General features: G+C 43.6%; 2 pseudogenes; both read left to right on the top strand.

Annotated features, from left to right (window-relative positions):
- The first annotated feature begins 1,606 nt into the window (after window positions 1-1,606).
- On the top strand, window positions 1,607-12,140 carry LOC112072230 (retinol dehydrogenase 8-like; annotated as a pseudogene).
- A 1,571-nt stretch (window positions 12,141-13,711) lies between these two features.
- LOC112072227 (oocyte zinc finger protein XlCOF6-like) overlaps window positions 13,712-15,256 on the top strand; it is a 26,758-nt pseudogene continuing 25,213 nt past the window's right edge.

Raw genomic sequence — 15,256 nt, 5'->3', positions numbered from 1 at the left:
AACCTTAACCCTTAGAGGCTATCTCAGGGATAACCTTAACCCTTAGAGGCTATCTCAGGGATAACCTTAACCCTTAGAGGCTATCTCAGGGATAATCCTAATCCTTAGAGGCTAAGTCTGGGATACTGTCTTTACAAAATAGATTAAAGTTTACAAACTATTTCAGCTATTTCCTGGTCAAAGGTAGCTAGATATTTCATATAGCTAATAAAAAATATAACTTTGATATCAAGTGTGCATTTGACGCACAAGGTCAGTTGTTGTGTGTGACCGGATAAACGGTGTCATGGCTGTTGAAAGGAGAGGACCAAGGTGCAGCGTGGTGAGCGTACATTTTCTTTATTAAATCAAAATGACGCCGAACAAAAACAATAAACACTACAAAAACAAACCGTGAAGCTCAAAGGCTATGTGTCCTAAACAAAGTCAACTTCCCACAAAGACAGGTGGAAAAAATGGCTACCTAAGTATGGTTCTCAATCAGAGACAACGATAGACAGCTGTCCCTGATTGAGAACCACACCCGGCCAAACACAAAGAAATAGAAAACATAGAAATAAAGAAACTAGAATGCCCACCCTAGTCACACCCTGGCCTAACCAAAATAGAGAATAAAAGCCTCTCTATGGCCAGGGCGTGACAAACGGTTGAAACATTGCCCCTCGGGAAAGCAGGAAGGCCATCCACAGAGAAGAGCGTGAATAAATAAATAACTCTGGGCAGGGACACATAACACAACAATCATCCTGGCACCGAGGTGTCATGGCGACCTGCATACAGACTGAGGGAGGAGACAGATGAGGTAACTAGATCAACAGGAAGCTATGCCGGCCGAGGCAGGGGTGAAAGATGGCTCTCTCTAACCACAAACAAAGGTATCTGGAGTACCAACACTCACGAAAGGGACGTGGCGCAGTAGGAGTTCCGATTCCTTCTATTTTTGACAGCATTGTTATTTGACAGCATTGTTTCACAGACCGTGGCYTGAATTCTTGAAGAGTGGAAGGGTCAAAAGAAGGTTGATAAAAGGTKAACTTCAAGGAGCCAAAGATTCCAGCGTGAACATGGCCCAGTTTATTGAATATTCCTGTCAAATCCCATACAGGTAATCACCAYAATTGTGTTGTTGACCTTTCCTATTTCCTAGCTGTTGCCAACTTGCCGTGCACAGCAATATCTCCATAGTTTAGGTGAGCCAAAACATATTTTTAGTTATTCCTTTAAGGACGGCAAGGATGCTCTTCTAAAAGGATCGGCTAGGTCCTATTTCTGGGTGTGATTTCTGCCACATCTAATTCATCTATCTCCTGAGCTCAGGCGAGGAAGAATCTTTTCTGAATTTCCATTTTCTAAATTCAATCACACGAGTCATATCTTCCAGCCGCTGCAGTGTGACAGTAAGATCTAACCTTGAACCTACAATCAGATAACTGGGGGGGGGCCCTATCCCGTTTTCCGGCCTTCAGCCCACCCTCCCTCTTCCCCCACCCACCCCACCCACCCCCCCCCACCCCCCACCCACCCGGAGTGCTAAAGTCTGAAGGGTCTGTCGTTTTCCCCCCAGTACAAATGGACACTCATTGAAAACAAAGTCAAACAAAGGCTAATGGGTACGTAAACAGGCACGCCTGTTTTGATTCGCCCTCCAGAACAATTTTATGACGCAGCGCAAGAAAAATGTGGTAATATTTAGATTTTTTTGAAGGAAGCAAGTTCATTGCCAACTACGACAAATCAATGGGATGATGGAACTGTGAAGGTAGACAGACAAACGAAGTCCTTGAGTTTATGTCCTAGCTTTCATCTAGTCTGTGTACAGTACTTCAGAGGAAGAACTGCGAAGTGGAATATAATGCTGTTTCTCTTATCTATTCCGATCACCTTAATATTACAGTGTGACTGACTGACTGCTCTGAATATAGGTCTGTCTTCCCTGAATGAGACAAATTAACATCGGTGTCACCTACAACAATCTAGCCAAACTAGTACATTGAGTCCTAAGGTCTCAGTATAATTTGTTGAGGTCCTAAAGCCTCAGTATAATTCATTGAATCCTAATGCCTTAATGCCTTATACAAACAAGCAATAAAAATAAAAGCCATTTTAAAAATGTGTTCGTCAATCACCCAAGTGTCGCCTTAACATAGAGTTAATCACTAAGACATGGGTTCATGAGGTTTGCATCAGGTGTTTGTCCTGAACAGACCTGACTAGGGAAAACTCTGGGCCCGTTTTGTAGCCTATCATGTATCTTGGAAAAACTCTGAACCTGTGTTATATCCTACCTATCATTTAAGTAGGGAAAACTCTGAGCCTTCGTTATAGCCCATTATGTAACTAGGAAAAACTTTGGGCCTGTGTTATAACCTATCTATCATTTAAGTAGGGAAAACTCTGAGCCCGCGTTATAGCCCATTATGTAACTAGGAAAAACGATGTGCCTGTGTTATAGCCCATCATGTAACTAGGGCCCAGAGTTTCCCTGGTCAGGAACAAACTCCTGGCCTAGTTGGCGTGTACAGTATCAAAACAATGTTGGCGTGTATCATAAGTGTGTGTCTGTATCAAGTGTACGTACTGCGTGTCCAGTCACGTGGCTTAACACAGGAAATGGTATAGAGCAGATAGTCTATATTTATACTAACATCCTGGCTACGATGTAACTTCCTTTTAGCTAATAAGCCCACTCTCAGGCCTTTTATGCTTAATATATATCGTGTTGTTAGTCACCACTTCATCAACTCAGGTTGTGCTGTGGTACTTTGCTTTGCATTCAACAGCTATACCGATCACAATTGCAATCAGCTACCTATTAATCCATCATCACTTGTCCTTATCGGTACGTGGTTGGAATATAAACAGTGAAACTTGACAGCAGGGGGGGGACATCTGGACAAGAGAATGTTAATAATCCTGTGTATCCCGATTAGCTCAAACCATTATCATAAAACTATAGATTTAGATTGTCTTTCGTACTAATGTTATATTTAATKTTTTTTTGACATTTTTTTTGGTTTGTTGTCCAATTGACTTCTAAAATATCTATTTTTCAAAAGACTACTGTCCATCAACACATGTGGAGGCGCACAATTGGCCCAGCGTCGTCCGAYTTAGYGTTGTTTGGCCGGGATAGGCCYTCATTGTAAATAAGATTTTGTTCTTAACTGACTTGCCTAGTTAAATAAAGGTTAAATATAAAATAAAAATCAACCCTACTGTACAACCCAGGTCAAAACCTTCAGAAACATTCATGCAGTGCAACAGAAGACCAGTAATTTGAGTAAATTTCAAGACAGTTTACACTGAGTGTACAAAATGTTAAAGGACACCTTCCGAATATTGAGTGGCAGCCATTATGCCCTCAGAACAGTCTCAATTCGTTGGGGCATGGACTCCACAAGGAGCTTCCCACAGTTATGTCAAGTTGTCTGGATTGTCACACCCTGATCTGTTTCACCTGTCCTTGTGCTTGTCTCCACCCCCCTCCAGGTGTCACCCATCTTCCCCATTATCCCCTGGGTATTTAAACCTGTYTTTTCTGTCTGTCTGTGCCAGTTCGTCTTGTATGTTCCAAGTCAACCAGCGTGGTTTTCCCCGTGTGCCTGTCTTTTCTGTTCTCCTTTTGCTAGTCCTCCCGGTTTCGACCCTCGCCTGTTTTCTGGACTCTGTACCCGCCTCTACTGACCTCGAGCCTGCTTGCCACACTGTACCTCCTGGACTCTGAACTGGTTTTGACCTTTTGCCTGTCCACAACTATRCTCTTGCCTACTGTTTTTGGATTATTAATAAATATCAAAGACTCAAACCATCTGCSTCCCGTGTCTGCATCTGGGTCTCGCCTTGTGCCCTCGTATGGATGTCCGTTGGGTGGTGGATCATTCTTGATACACGGGGAAACTGTTGAGTGTGGAAAAACCCATCAACGTTGTCGTTCTTGACACAAAACGGTGCGCCTGGCACCCACAACCATACCACGTTCAAAGGCACTTAAATATTTAGTCTTGCCCGTTCACCTTCTGAATGGCACACATATGCAATCCATGTGCAATCCATGCGTCCCAAATGACACCTTTTTCCCTACAGTATGTAGTGCACTACTGCTCTAGTCAAACGTAGTGCACAACATAGGGAATAGGGTGCCATTTTGGGCACATACTGGTAACATTCCATTCTCTCTAATCACATCAGAGAATGATTAATTACTTGTTTGGTCTACATATATAATATTTACACCCTGGTCTACATATATATATTTACACCTGACCTACATATAGATATTTACACCCTGGTCTACATATATATACATTTACACCCTGGCCTACATATATATTTACACCCTGACCTACATATATATTTACACCCTGACCTACATATATATACTTTACACCCTGGCTACATATATATATTTTACAACCCCCTGGCCTACATATATATATTTACACCCTGGCCTACATATATATTTATACACCTGGCCTGCATATATTATATTTACACCCTGGCCTACATATAGATATTTACACCCTGGCCTACATATAGATATTTACACCCTGGCCTACATATAGATATTTCACACTGGCCTACATATAGATATTTACACCCTGGCTACATATAGATAATTTACACCCTGGCCTACATATATATTTTACACCCTGGCCTACATATAGATATTTTACACCCTGGCTACATATATATATTTACACCCTGGCCTACATATATATATTTAACCCTGGCCACATATAGATATTTACACCCTGCCTACATATAGATATTTACACCCTGGCCTACATATATATATTTACACCTGGCCTGCATATAGATATTTACACCCTGGCCTACATATAGATATTTAAACCCTGGCCTATATCTATATTTTACACCCTGGTCTACATATAATATATACACCCTGGTCTACAATATATATTCACCCTGCCCTACATATATATATTTACACCCTGGTCTACATATATATATTTACACCCTGGTCTACATATATATATTTACACCCTGACCTACATATATATATATTTACACCCTGGCTACATATATATATATTTACACCCTGACCTACATATATATATTTACACCTGGCCTGCATATAGATATTTACACCCTGATCTACATATAGATATTTACACCCTGACCTACATATAGATATTTACACCCTGGCCTAATATAGATATTTACACCCTGACCTACATATAGATATTTACACCCTGGCCTACATATATATATTTACACCCTGGCCTACATATATATATTTCCACCCTGACCTACAAATAAGATTTTTACACCCTGGCCTACAATTATATTTACACCCTGGCCTACATATATATATTTACACCTGGCCTACATATAGATATTTTACACCCTGGCCTACATATAGATATTTACACCCTGGCCTACATATATATATTACACCCTGGCCTACATATAGATATTTACACCTGGCCTACATATAGATATTTACACCCTGACCTACATATAGATATTTACACCTGACCGACATATAGATATTTACCCTGGCCTACATATATATATTTGCACCCTGGCCTACATATATATATGTACCCCTTCCATTTTCTAATAATTGCGCCAACAGTTGTTGCCTTCTCACCAAGCTGCTTGCCTATTGTCCTGTAGCCCATCCCAGCCTTGTGCAGGTCTACAATTTTATCCCTGATGTCCTTACACAGCTTTCTGGTCTTGGCCATTGTGGAGAGGTTGGAGTCTGTTTGATTGAGTGTGTGGACAGGTGGTCTTTTATACAGGTAACGAGTTCAAACAGGTGCAGTTAATACAGGTAATGAGTGGAGAACAGGATGGCTTTCTAAAGAAAAACTAACAGGTTCTGTGAGAGCCGGAATTCTTACTGGTTGGTAGGTGATCAAATACTTATGTCATGCAATAAAATGCAAATTATTTACTTAAAAATCATACAATGTGATTTTCTGGATTTTTGTTTTAGATTCGTCTCTCACAGTTGAGTGTAACCTATGATAAAAATTACAGACCTCTACATGCTTTTGTAAGTAGGAAAACCTGCAAAATCGGCAGTGTATCAAATACTTGTTCTCCCACTGTATATATTTGCACCCTGGCCTACATATATATATTTACCCCTGACCTACATAATATATTTTACACCCTGACCGCCATATATATATTTACCCCTGGCCTACATATATATATTTTACACCCCTGACCTACTATAGATTATTTGCACCCAAAATATATATTTTGTAACTGTGGGGCCGTGTTGCTACAGACGACCTATGCAACTGTAAATCAGACTGTTTGTTTTACTATGCTTTGGTTTTGCTATTTTGACTATCAGTACGAGGACTACCTCAACTATATGGTGAATGTTTAGTTGTTGGGAACTTTGATATCTTTGATATCTTACGATAGGAAGCTTTAATTTGATACATTTTTGTCCATATGCTGTCCAGTGTCCACCAGTGTTTTTGAGCATCCATTGTTTTGGACTTTTTTTTTTTTGTTGAACATTTCCACTGAACATAATCAGATTTTTTTATTTTAAAAGTTTTGATGTGTTAAGACCATGCTCCATTGTGAAGGGCCATTGAAGTCACTGTCCTAGTCATTATTCAGTAATGGATAAACAAAGAGAACGGTGGTAAACGTGGCCCACTTATTTCATGGTGTTTACTAAGACTTCTTCAGTTTTTGCTCATGATAATTCTTATTAGCTTTGCTTATTAAGGTTGCCTCGGTTTACTACTAGTCGTACAGTAGCTAGCTATCATAAAAATCATAAACCAATGAGCTAAAATGCCCCTAAAGCATTGAAAGTCCTTACCCTGAGTGCACTCTGTATTTACTAAAAGTCAGCAGGTCAAAGACTGTTTTCTCTCTCAAGTCAACATACATATGATACAGTCTAGGGCATTGTGTCTGATACTGAAGTCTGGCTGGGAGTCACATCAGGAGAACAAGCTGTACAGCAACACGGTGTCATCAATCATAACTATCTCTACAGTACCTTTAACCGTCAAAAACAGTTAGCCACATAACGGATCTCTCTCTCGCTCTCTCTTTTCGCCCCCTCTCCCTCCTTCTCTCCTTCTCTCTCTCTCTCTCTTCTCTCTCTCTCTCTTCTACCTCCTCTCTCCCCTCTCTCTCCTCTCCCCTCCACCCTCTCTCTTCTCTCTCTCTCTCTCTCTCTCTCTCCTCTCTCTTCTCTCTCTCTCTCTCTCTCTCTCTCTCTTCTCTCTCTCTCTCTCTTTCTACCTCTCCTCTCTCCCCCTCTTCTCCTCTCTCCTCGTCTCTCTCTCTCTCTCTCTCTCTCTCTCTCTCTCTCTTCTCTCTTCTCTCTCTCTCTCTCCTCTCTCTCTCTCTCTCTCTCTCTCTCTCTCTCTTCTCTCTCTCTTCTTCTCTCTCTCTCTCTCTGTCTCTCTCTCGCTTCTACCTTCTTCTCTCTCTCTCCCCTTCCTCTCTCCTCCTCTCTCTTCGACACCACGAACAATCACGNCCAGTCATTGCCACCATGCGAGACCTGAAGCGTAAAGACAAGCTGGTGGAGGCAGCAGGTGATGCGTACGGGAAGAGCCTCTCTCTAGCTGTGTTGGACGTGTGTACGGACGAGTCAGTCAAACAGTGTATCAACGGAATCAAGGACAGACATGTAGACGTACTCAGTAAGGAACACCCTTTGTGATCTATGGACTTCTCTGAAGGGCTGCGTCCCAAATGGCACCCTATTCTCTGTGTACTCAGGAAGGAACAACCTTTGTGATCTATGGACTTCTCTGAAGAGCTGCGTCCCAAATGGCACCCTATTCTCTGTGTACTCAGGAAGGAACACCTCTGTTTTTATGACGCAAGGCAACACTTCTGTCAAAACAAAACAGACCATAACTAAGGAACACATTTAGGATTTGAAAATCAAAAAAAATCTATAAACAAGAGGCCATTATCTTAAAAAAAAAATTATAATAAGTATCTTTATTTAACTAGGCAAGTCAGTTTAAGAACAAATTCTTATTTACAATGACGGCCTACACCGGCCAAACCCGGACGACGCTGGGCAAATTGTGCGCCGCACTATGGGACTTCCAATCACGGGCCGGTTGTGATACAGCCTGGAATCAAACCAGGGTCTGTAGTGACACCTCTAGCACTGCGATGCAGTGCCTTAGACCGCTGTGATACAGCCTGGAATCGAACCAGGGTCTGTAGTGACACCACTAGCACTGAGATGCAGTGTCTTAGACCGCTGTGATACAGCCTGGAATCGAACCAGAGTCTGTAGTGACATCTCTAGCACTGAGATGCAGTGCCTTAGACCACTGTGCCACTCAGGAGTCTAAAGGGCGTACGTTCCAAATGGGTGCCATTTCCCTGTAGAGTGCACTTAGTTTGACCAGGGCGCGTAGGCCCATAGGGCTCTGGTGAAAAGTAGTACACTATGTAGGTATTAGGGTACATCTATTCAAGGTCTAATAGACTATGTGTTGTTGTACGTTCTCAACTATACATCTCTTACACATATCTATCTTAACCTCCCTCAACCCTGACCTTAACCATTAGGGATAAACCATGCAAAACTGACCTCAGTTCAGACCATAGTTCATTGAGAGACTGGAGAGGCCACAGGCTTAAAACTGCACCCCAGTTTCAGGGCCATATGTGCATCATGTGTCTCAGGCTAGGAGTGCTTGATCAATAGGATCAGTCCCCTTCTGTCAATGTCGTTCTTTCATTGTGTTCTAGAAGGAAATATTACCAATTCATCTGCTCTTTAGATGCTTGATGTGTTCCAGCAGGTATCAAATCAGTGGTAGTAAGTACTTAAGTAAAGCTACTAGTACTACTTGAAGTTGTTTTTTGGGGTATCTCTACTTACCTTTTACTATTCATAGTTTTGACAACCTTTTCCTTCACTACATCTAAAGAAACAATGATACTCTTATCATTTTCCCTGACACCCAAAAGTACCGTTTATTTGAATGCTTACAGAAAGGAAATTGCGTCTAATTCACACACAGTTCAAAGAGAACATTCTGTCATCCATACTGGCCTCTGATCGGACTACTCACTAAACACACGTTTCGTTTGTAAGTTAGTTGGAGTTTGGAGGTGCCCTCGCTATCGTAAAGAAATAAATAATGGTGCCATTTGGTTTGTTAATATAAGGATTTGATGATTTTATTTACTTACGTTTGATACTGACAGTTTTTTAGCAATTACACTTGTACTTTGATTACTTAAGTATATTTAAAACCAAAGTACTTGTTAGATGTTTACTAAGCTGTGTCTTTCTAGGTGAACTTCACTTTTATTAAGTATCTTTACTGCAAGTATGACAATTGGGTATTTATCCACCACATGCAACTAACTATTGGAGAAGGTCCAGTCACACAACATTTCCTAGATGCAAAAGGTCCTTACGGTGGCAAAGTCCTAAGATGGCAAAGGTCCTAGGAGCAAAGGGGAATATGGTCATTCATCAGCCTTGTTGCGTTCTACTATTACAACTCTCAACGGCAGTAGTAAGTTGAAAGCCCGATTAGACTGGGCTAAAGCCTTAGGTGTAGACTGCCTCTGTGTTGTGACTTACTGGAACACAACTTGAAGAGACAAGAGTGCTCTGATCACCTACGTGAAACAGGGGTTGTCACTCTTTCCTTCTTGCTTTCTCCCATCCTTCCTCTCTCTTCTACCCCATTCCGCCCCGGCTTTCTCCCTCCCCCTTCTACCTCTCTTTTTCTCTCTCTCTCCCAACCTCCCTTCTCCCTCCCACCTCTCCTCTCCCATCCTCCTCTTCCCTTTCCTCTCGTTCCCCACTATCCCTCGCCTCCCCTCTCCGTTCTCCCCTCTTCTCCTCTCCTCTCTCACTCCCCCTCTCCTCGTCACTCTCCTTCCCACCTCTCTCTCACCCCTCCTTTCTCCTCATCCTCTCTCGCCTTCCCACCTCTCCTCCATCGCCTCCTCTCTCCTCCTCCCACTCTCCTACCCTCGCCTCTCCTCCTCCTCCTCTTCCCCTCTCCCTCCTCCTCCCTTCCTCATCCTCTCCCCTCTCCCTCTCTCCTCCTTCGGCCTCACCTCTCCTCTCCCTCCTCCTCCCACCTCTCCTCCTCCCTCCTCCTCCCTCCGCTCTCCTCTCCCTCCTCCCTCTTCCGCACTCTCCCTCCTCTCTCCTTCCGCCCTCTCCTCTCCCTCCTCCTCCCAACCTCTCCTCTCCCTCCTTCCTCCTTCCCCCTTCCCTCTCCTCTCTCTCCCTCTCTCCTCCTCCCTCCTCCTCCTTCCGCCTCATCCTCTCCTCCTCCCACCTCTCCTCTCCCTCCATGCCTCTCTCCCCTGCCACCCCTCTCCTTCTCCCTCCTCCTCCCCACCTCTTTCTCTCCCTCCTCCTCCTTCCCTCACTTCCGCCTCTCCTCTCCTCCTCCTCCCCTCTTCTCTCCTCTCCCTCCTCCCCTCCTCTCTCTCCTCTCCCTCCTCCTCCCACCTCTCCTCTCCCCCTCCTCCCACTCTTCTCTCCCTCCTCCTTCCGCCTCTCCTCTCCCTCCTCCTTCCCAGCCTCTCCTCTCCTTCCTCCTCCTCCCCGCCACCTCTCTCTCCCCCTCCTTCTCCCATCCACTCCCTCCCCTCTCTCCTTCCCTCCTCCTCCATCTGCCTCACCTCTCCCTCCTCCTTCCCACCTCACTCTTCCTCCTCCTCCACCTCTTCCTCTCCCTCCTCCTCTCACCTCTCTCTCCCCCTCCTTCTCACCTCTCTCTCCCTCCTCCTTCTCCCATCCCACTCCCTCCCACCTCTCCCTCTCCCTCCCCCTCCTCTCTCCTCTCTAGTTAATAATGCAGGTATAGGTCTGGTGGGACCGGTGGAAAAGCATCAGTATAGCTGAGATGAAGAGTGTGTTTGAGACCAACTTCTTCGGTGTATCCGGATGATCAGACGGTGATGGCCAGATATGAAGAAGAGCGAAGGGAGGACACTCTCAATGTGGTCAGCAGTTTCATGGGATACAGGGTACGGTAACTATGATTGATTGATTGATTGATTGATATTGAGTTGAATGATTGCTGATATGAAAAAGAGGAGGGGACACACATGCATAGTGGTCCAAGGCGATATGTGGCAGATGTGATATGTTCACTTTTTTCATAAAAGCACGAAACACGGTTACCACTTGTACAGTTTGAGGCAAAAAAACGCCTCTGGCGGGCCGCTGGCGGCCATTTTTATATTCTGCCCATAGCCGTCAGATGTGTTTTCCTGTCCTAGTCTGCTGAACCAAACATGAAACACAGAAAAGGTTGGATGTTTACATCTATGTTTGCTGGTGAACGGAGGAGCATGGGTTTCCGTGTAATCGAACATCATTAAACATGTTTTGATTATGATATATATCGGTGGACTTTTATGTAATGTAAGAAATTCAACTGTAAATCGCTGTTTCATAAATATTATGTCTGTTGTTGCATTTTGAAATTGAATGAAACCCATTTTTTAATGTTTTACATAATGGCTTCGCAACAGAGTGGCAGTAGTGGGATCCTATAGAAATACTGAAATACTACTCTCTGATCTCAGGTGTTGTGTTTAATGACGTGTATGCTGCCTCTAAGTTTGCATGGAAGGGTTTTGTGAGTGTCTGGCTGTCAGCTGCTCAAGTTTAACGTCACGTGAGTCTCTCTAATACAGCTAGCTATGTTTTCCAAAATTAATGTCTTTATTTTTTTTATTTAATATGATATTTTGTTCGGGAGGACAATTAAACAACATAAATGATCTTCTTCTTCTCCCCTCTTTCTTCTCTTTCTACTTTCTTTTCTCTCTCCGTCTTCTCTTCTCTCTCTCCCTCTTTCTTCCCTCTTCTCCTCTCTCTCTCTCTCTTCTCCTCCTCTTCCCTCTCTCTCCTCCTCTCCCTCTTCCCCTTCCTTTCTCTCTCTCCCCTCTCTCCCTCTCCCTCCCTCCTCTTCCTCCCCCTAGTATGTCTATGATAGAGCCAGGCCCGGTCCATACAGAGTTTGAATCTAAGATGATTCAGGACGTCCGTCAGAAAGAGTTCCTGGGCCGATGCCGATACCGTCAACTACTTTAAAAACGTCTACCTGCCCTCCTCCGTCGACATCTTTGAGACGCTAGGACAGACCCCCGATGACAATTGCCAGGGTTAGTCCACCTGTCTGAGTGTGTTGTGTGCCTACTCTCTCTCCCTCCCCCCACTCCCCCCCTCTCTCTCCCTCTGTCTTTCTCCCCTTTCCTCCCCAGCTGCACTACTAGTCTTTCTCCTTCTCCAGCAGTGCACTAACTAGTCTCTCTCTCCTTCTCTTCCTCCCCCAGCAGTGCACTAACTAGTCTCTCTCACTCCCCTGTAGTGTACTAAGAAGGTGATTGAGCAGGGCAGTTCTGCACGGTTCCGGAACCACCAACCCGCTGTACACGCCCATCTGGCACTGAAGTATGCAGATGAGACGGGCGGCCTGTCAGTGCACGCCTTCTACCATATGTTGTTCAACCTGGGCCCTGATGCACGTTAGCATGAAGGCTATGCAGTACTGACCTGTGGATGTCTACGCTCCAGGACCATCTCCCTAACTAGACATGGACACACACACACACACACACACACACACACACACACACGACACACACACACACACACACACACACACACACACACACACACACACACACACACACACAACACACAACACACACACACACACACACACACCACACACCACACACACACACACTGGACTCAGAGACACCACAACACACACCAGAGAGAGACACACGGCATGCAGATACCACAAACACATAGGCACGCAGAGAACAAGTGCCAGGCACCACCAGAGACACACACCACATAGGGCATACGGAGCACACAGGACACACGCTGACACACACACACTTAGTCTGCAGTACCTCACCTGTGGATGTCTGCGCTCCAGAAACATCTCACCCAACACACACTCACACGGAGAGTCAAGACACACACTCACACGGAGAGTCAAGACACACACTCACACGGAGAGTCAAGACACACACTTTAAAGACAAACTCAAAACACCCCCTGCAGTTTTAAAGTGTCCCTCCCTCTGTGAGCTGCCATACGTTGTACTGTTTGTTTTGATAGAAGCAGAACCTACAGAAGTTGAAATGTAACCTTTCTGTCTGTCTAACATAGACTATGTATGTATAGATACTATCTTGTGTGTAATGTATGTCATTTAGAATAGAATGGATTGGCTCTATTTTGACATTAAAAGCTCTTTCTACCTTCTTGAGAAGTCCGTGATTTATATTGGAACAAAAATATGACATTCCATTACTGTTGTCATGTTCCTTAATTATGGTTTTGTGGAATTATTCAGAATATCTGTTTTGGTCGTTAAGATATAATATATTTGTATGATTATTCAACCTGAAAGAAAAGACATCAGTGAAGTAGAGATGGATGCAATGTGTAGTCGCTCCGTTAAACCACAKGATGGCACTATCGACACGTAATCAATTAAAAACAGCTTGAGTAAAGAAGTTGCTTTCTTTGATCAGTGTGGAACCGTGATTAACTGCCAAAHGGGTCTTCAAGCCAATTCACATATGATCTGAGATTACTGGGTAAAATATAATGTTATCCTGCCTAGTTAAATAAAATATAAAATCCTATTCAGACAGAAAGATGAAATGAATTTGCGCAATATGCGCAGTCATGACGGTCTTGAGCACACAGATACGTATTCTCGCGGGGACAGCYKATACCTCGTTCTGTTAAAACAGGGCATACAACAACAGCGGGCAACTTTCAAAATCAAGTGTCAAGGTAAAATCAAGCTTTCTATCATTTTCTAGAACGTTTCCAAATACACGTCACCCTAAAAGCTCGACGAAATGTCCAAAAGCTTCCGTAACAGTCAGTTAGAAACATGTGTCAACGATGTATTGAAGTGTCATCTTTATGCAATGTTTTTTAACAGAAATCTGAAAAGTCCAACGCGGAGAACAGTTTGACTTCAGATGAGCGATGGAACAGAGCTCCCTCCATGTGAACGCGCATGGTCAAGCATGGTCAGTCATGGCAGACCTGACTATTTCCTGTTCTCATTCAGGCCCCCTTCACATGTATCAAATCAAATTTATGTATATAGCCTTCTTACATTCAGCTGATATCTCAAATGGCTGTACAGAAACCCAGCTAAAAACCCAAACAGCAGCAATGCAGGTGTTAAAGAGTGAAAGTAGTAGAGGCATCAGACAAGGTTCTACAGATTGTTGACACTAGTGGAAGCCGTAGGAAGTGCAAACTCATCCATATCTCGCTGTGAATTCAATAGGATCTTGGTGGAAAATGCCCGAGCCTCAGATTCCCACTTCCTGTTTTGGATTTTTTCTCAGGTTTGCCTGCATATGAGTTCTGTTATACTCACAGACATATTCAAACATTGAAACTTCAACTGTTTCTATCCAATATGAATAATAATATGCATATATTAGCAACTGGGACTGAGGAGCAGGCAGTTTACTATGGGCACCTCTGTGCACCTTTCATCAAGCTACTCCAATACTGCCCCTGCATGCATAAGAAGTTAACCAGGTAGGCTAGTTGAGAACAAGTTCTCATTTACAACTGCACCTGGCTAAGATTAAGCAAAGCAGTGCGACAAAAAACAACAACACAGAGTTAGTTACACATGGGGTAAAGTACAGTACAATTCCCTGGTGAGGAAGTATTGAGGAACTCCACCAACAGAGTTGAGCGGACAGGCTCGTGGAATTCAGCTCCGACTATATCGATCGCCAAAGTCAATACTTTAAAAAAAATAGATTTATGAAACGCTTACCTTATATCTATGTTTGTCTTGTGTAGTAAAAATATTGGGATTCAGCAAAAAAGGCAGGCAGCAGCTACAGTGCATAGGACAAACAGGTACAAGGTAAGCATTTACCAAGTTACATTTTAAGAAACGATGTATCGAGCTGAATTCTACAGACCCTTGACACTGCTTGACCCCGGAGAAGATTATCTTCAGAAACCTCCGTCATGGGGTCATGACTTTCCTGTGTATGTACTGGAACTGAGAGTCATGACCAGGGCTCGTAAGCTAAAGATATAACTCTGTGTAATGTACTGGAATGAGATCATGACCAAGGCTAGTCAGTAAGCTAAAGAGATAACTCTCCTGTGTAATGTACTGGAACTGAGAGTCATGACCAAGGCTGGTCAGTAAGCTAAAGATATAACTCTCCTGTGTAATGTACTGGAACTGAGAGTCATGACCAAGGGCTA

The sequence above is a fragment of the Salvelinus sp. IW2-2015 genome, unplaced genomic scaffold, assembly GCF_002910315.2.
Source record: "Salvelinus sp. IW2-2015 unplaced genomic scaffold, ASM291031v2 Un_scaffold1859, whole genome shotgun sequence".
Taxonomy (NCBI): Eukaryota; Metazoa; Chordata; class Actinopteri; order Salmoniformes; family Salmonidae; genus Salvelinus; species Salvelinus sp. IW2-2015.
The sequence above is the reverse complement of the archived record's forward strand: the minus strand, read 5'-3'. Positions and strand labels throughout refer to the sequence as shown.